We start from the raw sequence: 9,296 nt of genomic DNA on the forward strand, positions 1-9,296 counted from the left end.
AGCTGTCACCTCCAACGTCTCTGTTCCGAGCGAGTCTGACACTACCGTTGGTAGTCTGACAAAAGCTTTACCGTCACTGTCGTCCGTACGTCCGTCTGTTACCAGCTAATCTCCAGCACCGTTAAAACCCGGTCGATGCCAAATTTTGCACACACACACACACACACTCACTGGATCTCACTGCATTTACCTCTGCTCCAGAATGGCCTGTTATAGTGCCGCCAGGAGGTTGGGTTGACTTTTGAAAAACATATTACTCCTCCAGATTCTGAGAAAAAGAAGTCCCTGTTCATTTTCCTCAGACTTTTCAAAAAGTATATTTATTTAAAAAGGACAACGTTTTTTTCAACCACCGTACATGTTTTAGGTTTGTTATTAGGGAAAGTAAAAGATGAGTGTTAATGGTTTTTTTTCATTCGCTACTATTTTTAGTTTTAGCATTCGAACATGGGGCTAAATATGTATTTTCTTTTACACAATTTTAAAGTGATTCATGTTTTTATTATTTACTATAGTCCCCAGGAAATTACATCTGGCCACAAAAGATCACACTGAATGTGAATACTATATAATACTGTGTTGTATGGCTCAACATGTCAGTTCGTCACCCCCTTCACATTCACAACATCCTGTGATCTTTTGTGGCCAGGTGTGATTTCCTTGGGTCTAGTAGGACTATAGTAAATGATTTAAAAAAAATAGCTTAAAAAAATGGTTCGAATGCCCCCGCCCCGCCTGTAAAAAAATCGCTAAAAATCGCTAAAACGAAAGAAAGCAGCAAATGAAAAAGATAATAACACTCATCTTTTACTTACTCTAACAACAACCTAAAACATGAACCTTGGTTGAGAAAAACTAAAGTTGTCCTTTAACTACGTTTACGCCGCGGACAAAGCCAACTGGAGTCGTGACAAATCATGACAAAAACACAATGTTTTGGGCCGAACAAATAATTAGAAAGAAGTAAAAACGTCAGGTTACACTTGTTTTGTTGTTTTTCTTCTTTGTAATGATTTGTTTGTCGTAGTGATTTGTCACAACTCGAGTTGGCTTTGTTCGCTTAAAAGGTCTTTAAATAAATACTTTTTGAAATGTCTATGGGGGAAAATGCATTCTTGGGAATTATTTCCTGGGCCTGGCGTCGTCATGAAAGGGGGCGGGACTGCGACGCTCTATAGCTCCCAAAATTAGAGTATGGAAGCTGACATTTCCGTTCACGCAAATATATTTAAAAATATCTTTACATTTCATTTTATTAATAAAAATAATAAAATAAAAAAGTGAGTTGCGAGCCCGCGCTTTGTTTTTTCATCTCTCGAGTCTTCAGACAATTAAACCCTCAGAGACAATCCGACATGCTCCCAAAAAAATAAAAAAAATCCCTCTGATATGAAGGTTACAAATGTAATAACTATAAGGCTTTTGAGGTTTGCTTATAGCAGTAAGCCACTCACTGTTTGAGATCCAGCAGAGCCAGAAATAAAAAATAATATACGACTCTCCGCTTGCAATCGTCAGCAGGATTGGAGTCTCTCACACCTCGGAGACAGTCCATCCGTCATGAGGGAGGGTACCCGAACACTGGCTTCATGACTCTGATGAAGACCCCATCGGTACAAACCTTAGTCATAATTTATACTAGCACCTAAATAAAACGTTAGTCAATATTTATACTACTCATCATCATTTTTCGACCGCGGTCGAGATCATGGATTCCACAATGCTACGCCAGACTTCCCGGTCGTCCCCAGTTCCTGCCTACTGAAGCATGTGTCCCCTATAGCGATGACATCAGGGAACGACAGCTTTCTACCTCTGGTCTGCTTTGAGGCAGGACTCCAGAGAAGAAGGGAAGATACCTCATTGTTTCTACCTCATTGTCAGCTCTGTAGCAGTGGCCGGCAAACTGCGTTTATATAGTCATTATTGAGTGGGGGGCTAGCCACTCCTATATTCAGCTATAGTGTAGATTTTTGTCCTAACACAAACATTAAATGCCATTGGCAATGAAAGGAGAATTTACGGCATGTGTCTGAGCAAATCGGCTAATAAAACAAACATTAAATGCCATTGACAATGAACAGAGAATTTGCGTCATATGTGACTACATTTGACTGAGGGACTGCCATTGGATTTTATTAATTTTTTCGCAGGGAATCATAGCTTCAAATTGACATATTGGTTGTTCAGTTTGACCCACCAGTTGTGGAGATATGGCTTATAGAGTAAATGTCTTGCAGAAAACAGCGAGTTGAGAATGAAAGGTTCTCCAAGGACCACTCCAAGGAACAGCAATGTCCGTGTTCACCTATGTGTTGTGGTTCACCTATGTTATGTATTCATGAGCACCAGTATGACTGACTACCAGTAGGGGCGCTGTTGTGCCAGAAACAGAGAGAGAGATAGTATTCGTGCTGCACTGATGCCTGCTAATGAGAGAGAGAGAGTAGAGGAGGGGGAGGGGGGGAGGGGGGGAGAGGGGAGTTGCACCACTCAGTTCACACGGGTGTGATTTTGAGTCAGCGAGTGCCGCGCTACGAGCTTGTAGTTTCCTGGAACAACATATTTTCAGATGGGGGGGGGGGGGGGTCGGCTGTTACATATCATTTTTGGGGTCCTTGACATGAAATATTGAGCACCACTGACATAGAAACATGAGGTTTTTCAAACTGCCTCCCCCTGGCCAGCCGGGGCGCCTGATTTTAGGGGAGAGGAACTGGTTGGAATAACGTGTTCCTTCCACGCGCTATACGTCCAACCAGGGAAACTCCCCCCTCAGGTGTAAAGGAGCAACTTGGACACTCAGGCATGAAGGAAGCATGAGTTCAAGTCTGTTGCTCTCCCCTTGTCCCCCATATATGGAGGACTAGGTTGGTGGAGGGTGTGTAGAGCCCAGGATCACATTAGAATATTAGATGATTGACACAGGTGAAAAATGGGTTACAAAATCGTGGGATAAAAAAAAAAATATATATAAAAAAAAAAAAAGAAAAACATGAGGTTTTTCAAAAATCTGTCAGGATTTAGAAGACAGTCAGGCCAAAAAAATAAATAAAAATCCTACTTTTTCCCCTCCCTCTTTGCCTTCAACGTGAACTCTTATCTGTACCTTGGTCCAGTTTGAGCGAGAGCGAGCGCCGGGCCACCTCCACCTGGGTCTTGGGCACGTCCAGAACCATTCGGCACCACTGCACAGGCGTGAGCGGGCGGTCCACACGCCGCCGGGCTTTGGAAGACACGTATAACCTGCAGAGTGACAAGACAGTGACAGACAATAGACTTAGGTTTGATCAACATATTACATCTATCCAGTCACGTTTTCAGCAAAGACTTCATGTAATCCGCAAGTTAAGATCATTATCTGTTGCTCCTCATCTTCTTTTATTATTGTACAAAAGCATTATCCAACCTATTCTGTTGTACTGTTCCGCATGTTTTTACAACATACTACCCATGCCTAACAGAAACAAACTTTTCAGTATTACCCGTATTGCCTCCAAGATTATCGGACTTCCCACACCAACACTTTCTGATATGAACAATAATGCCATCACACGGCTAGCACTCTCAATATCACGTGACACTGATCATCCCCTGTATCGCTTCTTCAACCTCATGCCATCTGGACAAAGATACAGAACCTTACCCTGGAAAAAGGTTCGTTTCAGTAGGAGTTTTGTCCCCTCAGCCATTAAACAAACTGCCCCGCCGATAGGATGGTTTCTGTACACAGTGGGGAACTCATGTTTTGTTTTGTATTGTCTTGGTGTTATGTTGTTTCTGTACTATGTGCTGTTTTTGTTGTTGGTGTTGAACAGACCTGTGAAAATGAATATCCTTCGGGACAATAAAGATTATTATTATTATTATAAGAGGGGAAATGACCGTTGTTTTTTACACTTAATTGCTGAAAATAGCCGATCTATACATGCTCGCAGCACGACACGTTTGTAGATCGGATATTTTCAGCACGCAACCAATTGTAAAATGACTTATACTGGATCTCTTGTCCACTAGTCCCCTTCCTATAACATTTGAGTCTTGTTGACTTAAATTGTCAGTATTCTTAGTAATAGTAGTAGATTTAGTAGTATAGTCTTAGTTTTAATCATCATAACTTCGTTTTTAGTTTTAGTCAACGAAATCAACACTGATGTGGCCCCCTGGAATGAGTTTAGAAATATAATGGCCCTCTCCAGGACTTCTAGGGGGGGGTCCTTGGGGGGGTCCGACTCCCCAGCAAAATGTGTCAGTAAAGCACAATAATTTTAACCACTTTATCCGTTTACAAGTTGGATATCCAAAAAGAAATAGCAAATCTACAAGCTCATGGCGTTGTCACGTCGTGCCGCACTGAAAGCTTGTACATCTGCCATGTTTGAACTTTTCTTTTAGAAAATATTATAAATGGTATTTTTGCCATCCTCATTTCCCCTTGACGGGCTTTGACAGAAGGCACAGGGGAGGCTGAATTATAGATGGCGTTAACCTCTGCAACCTGATGTGTGGTGGGGCACACGCGCGCACACACACACACACACACACACACCTAATCAAATTGAGTTTTAATCTGCAGACAGTAGCCTACAGTGTGCAATGCATGACTTCATGTAAATGTCAATTCACAGCTCTTTGTTTTGAACGGGATCTCCCGTGTCTCCCCAGACAGACAGACAGACCTCACTATTTTGGCTCCTCAGCCATAAATAAATTGCCTAATATTATATTATTTTAATAGCCAGACAACAAATCATCAGTACGTGACCAATTAAGCCAAGGTGTGGCTGTGTGTTTTGTAGTAAATATTTGACCACAACATGCGGAAATACAAGTGGAGAGTGGAGACAGTCATAATGTCAGATTCTTCGCCCCCCAGGGGGGAAGCAAGCAAGCAAGCAAGCAACACATGGTCAAATCTTTGTTATGGACATAATATGCGGACATATCCATGTATAAATTAATCAAAACATCAGTTTACCACGTCTCGGCATCCTCGTCCGAGCTGGGGGACACAGAGCCCAGGTCCAGCAGCTCCACTCCATCCAGAACCGAATCCTCCTCCTCCGAATCCTCCTCCTCCTCCTCGGAACCACCATCAGAGGTGTAGAACAACAGCTCGGCCGACGGGGGCCTCAATGAGGAGGGTGATGGTGACTGGCACCGGAGGAGGAGGGCCGCCGGTGGTGGTGGTGGTACTGCCACCGAGGACGCGGCGCCACCACCGCCGATGCACGGCGGGGAATGGGCCAGCCTGTGCGGGCTCGGGCTGCCGCAGCAGCCGCTGGTCCGCGCCGTCCTCAGCTGCTCGTTCTGCCGCTCCAGCCGCCGGATGAGCGCCTGGAGCTTCACCACCTCCAGCTCGGCGTGGTTAAGGTTCAGGTTCAGCGTGCTGCCGCTGTTGGCGTTGCAGTCCACCGTCACGCCGGTCGAAGTCATCCTCATGATCGGTGAACTGCTGGGGTGGTGGTGGTGGTGGTTGTTAATCAGCGTCGGCGCCACAGCCGCCACCGCCTCCATATATGAGTTGATTGAAACACGTCTAATAATAACGTTGGTTTTATTGCCTTTTAACGGAGGAATAATAATTGTGCTTAAAAAAAGGCAGCCCTGGCTGAGCCTGTAGAATGTACGGTCGGTCGGTCCTCTCTCTCCTCGCCGTGGTTCTGTGTTCTGTGTGAGAACGGAAGGTGCGGTGAGGTGGTTGATTGTGGTGGTTGTGGTTCGGCTGGTTACCGGTGTGTGTGTTGTAATTCCGTCTCCTCCTGACCTGCCTGTAACACAAGCAAACAACCAATGAGCTGCCTGCTACGCCAGCGCCAGCCCCGCCCCCTCCCGTCCGGACTGTAGTTAGTATGTTGTGTGGTTCCCAAACTTTTCCATGTCAAGGTAATTGGGAGGAGGATCCCCCAAAATGGCACTCCGGCGGACCCCCATGACATGATAGATTTTTAAAGGCCTAAAGTAGTGACTTTCAACCATTTTTATTTCAAGGACCTCCCAGTTTGATAATTGATGCAACAGGCTATATACGGACCCCCATTTAATGGCATGTATGTCATTGTTTGGTTCCAAACTATCATTTAGCTGCATGCAGGGGACCCCCTGTAACTCCCTCATCCAGGACCCCTGGGGGTCCCCGGACCCCTTTGGGAACCCTCTGATGCCCTTCTCAATCTCAACACCTGTCCTGCTTAAATTTGCCAAATAATGGGAAAAAAAGCATCCTTGTTGTGTGGGAATATATTATGTTAATTACAGCTATATACATTGTCATTTCTTCTCCCCCCCCCCCCCCCCTCAAAAACCAGTGGACCAGAAGACCCCCTTTGCGTGGGGGCCCCTCATTTCCAAGACTTTTCAGGTGTCCCACAAATTGAGACCCTGTCCCACATTGTGACTGACAGGCATCGGTTTACAAATTGAGACCCTGTCTGTCCCACATTGTGACTGACAGGCATCAGTGTTCAAATTGAGACCCTGTCTGTCCCACATTGTGACTGACAGGCATCAATGTTCAAATTGAGACCCTGTCTGTCCCACATTGTGACTGACAGGCATCAGTGTTCAAATTGAGACCCTGTCTGTCCCACATTGTGACTGACAGGCATCAATGTTCAAATTGAGACCCTGTCTGTCCCACATTGTGACTGACAGGCATCAGTGTTCAAATTGAGACCCTGTCTGTCCCACATTGTGACTGACAGGCATCAGTGTTCAAATTGAGACCCTGTCTGTCCCACATTGTGACTGACAGGCATCAGTGTTCAAATTGAGACCCTGTCTGTCCCACATTGTGACTGACAGCCATCAGTGTTCAAATTGAGACCCTGTCTGTCCCACATTGTGACTGACAGGCATCAGTGTTCAAATTGAGACCCTGTCTGTCCCACATTGTGACTGACAGCCATCAGTGTTCAAAATAAATAGTACCCCAATAGATTGGACATTTAAAAAAGGCTGGTGCCACTTTGTGTTTGAAATGTGTCATTGCACCCAAAGGAAAAACGCTCACTGGTTGTTTAAATAACAAATACAGAATGCAGCCAGGTATAAATTAATAGTAATAATAAAAGATTCCTGGTGCAATTTATATATTTGCAACAATGATACTTTAACATTTGTATTAAATAATAATGCATCTTTCATATGAAAAACTTAATTTAATGGTCAACACATTGATTACCAAGCAAGTAGTAATGAAAGTTCTGTTCGTTCATTCATTCCTTGACATACACTGACCTCCAGTGGCCGATGAAGTACACTGCAGTTGAGACTGTACAACGTGCCAATAGTCTGCCTGCATGTCATAGTATATGCAGTGTGCACCCCTGAAACCAGTGGCTCATCTTAAAATAGTCTCATATAAGCATTGTGGTCCAAAAATAAATAAACTGTCACAGCGTTATTGTCAAGGAGGTGTCTCTTTATCGTTATATTGTCAGGGAGGTGTCTCTGTATCGTTATATTGTCAGGGAGGTGTCTCTGTATCGTTATATTGTCAGGGAGGTGTCTCTGTATCGTTATATTGTCAGGGAGGTGTCTCTGTATCGTTATATTGTCAGGGAGGTGTCTGTGTAGTTATAGTCGGGGAGGTGTCTCTGTGTCGTTATATTGTCAGGGAGGTGTCTGTGTGGTTATATTGTCAGGGAGGTGTCTCTGTATCGTTATATTGTCAGGGAGGTGTCTCTGTATCGTTATATTGTCAGGGAGGTGTCTCTGTATCGTTATATTGTCAGGGAGGTGTCTCTGTATCGTTATATTGTCAGGGAGGTGTCTCTGTATCGTTATATTGTCAGGGAGGTGTCTCTGTGTCGTTATATTGTCGGGGAGGTGTCTCTGTATCATTATATTGTCAGGGAGGTGTCTCTGTATCATTATATTGTCAGGGAGGTGTCTCTGTATCGTTATATTGTCAGGGAGGTGTCTCTGTATCGTTATATTGTCAGGGAGGTGTCTCTGTGTCGTTATATTGTCAGGGAGGTGTCTCTGTATCGTTATATTGTCAGGGAGGTGTCTCTGTATCGTTATATTGTCAGGGAGGTGTCTCTGTATCGTTATATTGTCAGGGAGGTGTCTCTGTATCGTTATATTGTCAGGGAGGTGTCTCTGTATCGTTATATTGTCAGGGAGGTGTCTCTGTATCAGAGGTGTCTATCGTTTACAACCGTCAGTCACTCATAATATGATACAGTCTGTGTTTCTAGTGAAAATGTAACTAATTCAGTAGCAGTAACATTAGCATTTTCTCTCAGTCAGTTGATTCTTCATATCCATATGAGGCCGGGATGATTTGTTTATTTTTCAAACAGTTCTTATGAGGTGATCTAAAAGTCGAAATACCGGTAGTTGAAATGGCTGAAGTGAACCATAGGCATTCTTTCAAGAATTTAAATAAGAGCCTTTTTTTCATGCATGTGGATTGGGGAAGTCAGCAGTCAACCTGTAGCCTATGGTTCATATTGCTGTCGGGTAGACACTTTGCATCTCAGCATTTAACCCATTCTGACCTGAGATCAGATTCATACGAGGTTTCCACTGGACACACACTGGTCTGATTAACCCATTCTGACCTGAGATCAGATTCTAAAAATGTCAGTCGTTCTTCGATTTTTCAAAAATAGCAGACCTACAAGCTCGTAGCGCGCCACTCGGTGGCGCGCTATGAGCTTGTAGATCTGCTATTTTTCAATAGCTAAAGCACAACATGATGCTATCACCAAAATGGGTTCCCGTACAAAATGGGTTAAACTACGTATTATCTTGTGTTAATCAACACAATCAGAGCCGGGATTTCTTTCAAAATAGAAGCTCAGGGTGCCGGGGAAGATATGTCCGCTTTTACTCTGTAAAGACACCCCCCCTTCCGTTTCCGGGAAAAAAAACATATTTTTACTTGCTTACCTTGCTCTCGTTACGATAAAAAGAAAAATGGCTAAATAATCCCTCGCGTTCATATTTTGAACGAGAGGCAGGTCAGAAGTGAGAAACGAAGAGCTTAGTATATCCATCTGATCAAAACCACGGAGAAAGCTCCCTAGATTAGGAGATACGAGGGATTATTTCTGCAGCGGTAAACGGGGAAGTGAACGGGACCGCGGATGAACGAAGAGCGAAGAGTATGGTGGCCTTGGAGGCAAAAAAAGAAAAGAAAAAAAAGAAGAAAATTCAGAATATTTTTCTCTCGGTTGATATCAATGAAAATGTGCTATAGCAACCCGTCGGTTGGATTAGTTACGACGTGCCCACACGTCGTAAACGGTCTGAACAAGTTAATGCTCCACTTTGTAAAAGTGAAA

The 9,296-nt window shown here is 43.9% G+C and overlaps 1 pseudogene across 1 annotated transcript in view; it reads right to left on the reverse strand.

The window, feature by feature from the left end:
* The window catches only part of LOC308311843 (SLAIN motif-containing protein 1-like), a 28,987-nt pseudogene extending 23,470 nt beyond the window's left edge, over positions 1-5,517 (reverse strand). The window contains exons 1-2 of the transcript in view: positions 4,979-5,517; positions 3,110-3,246 (exon numbers count right to left, since the gene is read on the reverse strand). The product of the transcript in view is annotated as an SLAIN motif-containing protein 1-like (transcript). The remainder of the gene's footprint in view (positions 1-3,109; positions 3,247-4,978) is intronic.
* Positions 5,518-9,296: the final 3,779 nt, after the last annotated feature.

Source organism: Protomyctophum bolini, assembly GCF_963924005.1.
Source record: "Protomyctophum bolini genome assembly, chromosome: 24".
Lineage (NCBI taxonomy): Eukaryota > Metazoa > Chordata > Actinopteri > Myctophiformes > Myctophidae > Protomyctophum > Protomyctophum bolini.